The sequence below is a fragment of the Capsicum annuum genome, unplaced genomic scaffold (assembly GCF_002878395.1).
Source record: "Capsicum annuum cultivar UCD-10X-F1 unplaced genomic scaffold, UCD10Xv1.1 ctg4263, whole genome shotgun sequence".
Taxonomy (NCBI): domain Eukaryota; kingdom Viridiplantae; phylum Streptophyta; class Magnoliopsida; order Solanales; family Solanaceae; genus Capsicum; species Capsicum annuum.
The window spans coordinates 910,089-912,531 of record NW_025850043.1 but is presented as its reverse complement, the minus strand read 5'-3'; the positions used below and the strand labels follow the sequence as shown (position 1 = coordinate 912,531).

Below are 2,443 nucleotides of genomic sequence, written 5' to 3'. Positions count from 1 at the left end.
CAGTTATATCAATATATTTTAATCTACAAAAACTAATTTCATAGATTTATACAGCATAAGAAAAGCTATATTTTAATTGCAAATGCAACAACTTCTCCCCTATTTACCAAATGAGACAGTCGTTAACACCTAGCTCATAATTATCGGCTACCATAAGGAAGAGAATTAACTTGGAAATTATTGAAGCATACCATAAGACATACCTTCCTCTTCAAGATCTGATGTCCACAAAGTGAGATTGTCCCTTAGAAGCTGCATGATAAGGGTGCTATCCTTGCAGAATTCTTCAATTAGGCTATCGAGCTCAGCAATAGCTTCATCAAATGCTTGCTTGGTCAAGTGACATGCCCTGGTATGCAGAGAATTAGACAAAAGAGGGAAATGAAATAAGTTACGGGAAGTATCCATAATAAAAGCAGATCACAAGTTAAATTACCTTCCTAGGACGGATCACATGTGTAAAAATAAAGAAGTAATGTCAAACACTCATACAACAACAACAACGACATACCCAGTGTAGTCCCACAAGTGGGCTATAGGAAGGGTAGGATGTACATATGCCTTACCCCAACCATTGTGGAGTAGAGAGGTTATTTCGTATAAACCCTTACCTTAGAAGGAAAGTTTCATAGCAAGAAGTCAAAATGTCAAAAAATATATTACCAAAATTATCCATTGAAAGTATTTACACTATATAAACTCCTTATTTCACTTTATCGCTTATGTACTTCTATTTGAAAAGGCAACAACAGCTCAAAATCATTAAATGATTCACAATTTCACTATTTTGTGAGAGAACCATTTTCAAAGAGCTTTCCCATTAGTATCAAGCTAGCTTCATTATGCATGACAAACAAGAAACAAGAGGTATACGTTTTTATTTAGATAACCATGGTGTCCGGATCAGCTTTTGCTCACCTCAACTATTTCCACTCGATAACTACCACCTCTCACAGTACTTGGTTACTCAGATGACAAGATATCACCTAGTATTTTTTTCTCTGCTCGAATTTTGAACCTGAAACCTCATGGTTCTCAACCCACTTCATTGACCACTAGGCCACACCCTCGGGTGCGAAACAAGATTTATACTTTAAGGTTAATAGTAAGTTAATATCTTCTATGTAGTTATAACATTTAAACCTGTTGTCCATAAGATTAATCTCTAACCTCTTAGGTTTAGAATCTCATAGTAGAAAGCTGAGAAGTTTAATGCAAGTCCAAGTCTGATTGGGTGAGTAAGAGTAAGATCTGAACTAGCAGTCTCAGCAACAACCTACAAAAATAGAGCAATAACCTAAATAAAGACTAAGACATAAAATCAAATAAATACAAAAATAATGTGCAATTTGAACAACAAATACAGGAAACAAATGTTGGCGATCTTTCATACAGATGTAGAAGAACATTTGATCCAAATCTGAAAGCATAGAACAAAAGAAAGCTCATAAGCTTTGAGTGACTATTTCAGTAGCCTCTTTACGATCTTTCCCTGCTTTGAACTCTACTAAAGAGAGATAGTAATCTCCCTTCCTAGTGGTGAAGTAAAAGGAGGTAAATTTGTAAGTTGATCAATCATTTTAAAGGACAAAACGAAAGAAAGGCGACTAACTTTAATAAAACTAAAACGGGGTCACTCGAAAAGCAACTATGTGTTCATCTCCATCACAAATAATGAGCCATGCAAAAACAAAAGAACAAGATGGTAGAAAATATAAGAACAGAAACCAAGTGAAAAAATCAGCAACTCACATCTTATAGTAGAACACAGTAGATTCTCTGTTAATGGACAAAGGAATAAGGTGCTCATCTATCACTGAAAAAATATTGGTGTATATTTTCGTAATCTAGTCTTCGACCCTCTGTCTGTAAGTCTTAATTCTCTTAACATTCTGCTAATGGCCCATACTCTCCTCCTTTTATTCAATCGATGTCATGAATCCCTTCTTGCTCCAATTACATTCTAATACCCAATTGACACCAAATTCCTCTCCTCAATTATTAGTTCGACATCCATCTTAGCAATCACCTTCATTGCAACAACCATTTCTAAGACCAAAAATAGTAGAGTGTATAATCACAAATTTATCAGAACTGTAAACAAACTGAATGGTAGTTTTAAATAAAAATTGTAAAAACTTTTTTAGTTAATTATGAATAGGAAAACTTTAAGTCCTCAATCGTTTGTAGTGTGTGCATGTAAGCACAACACACTTTTTGATTGTAAATTTAAAAGTTTCAAGCCTTCTCTCATTTGTTGTTTTTAGCTCTAAGAACAATAGTTCTTTCTCCTCTATTAGCAAGATTAGACAAGATAGCCTAAGGCTGATGTGATTAAATCACACTACCCATTTTATGCTCAAATGATGCTTTATACACTATTCATGTCACAACAACAACAACAACAAACCCAGTGTATTCCCACAATATGGGTCTAGGGAGG

General features: G+C 34.6%; 1 pseudogene; it reads right to left on the bottom strand.

The window, feature by feature from the left end:
* Positions 1–203: 203 nt before the first annotated feature.
* LOC107869014 lies at positions 204–2,047 on the bottom strand (annotated as a pseudogene).
* Positions 2,048–2,443: the final 396 nt, after the last annotated feature.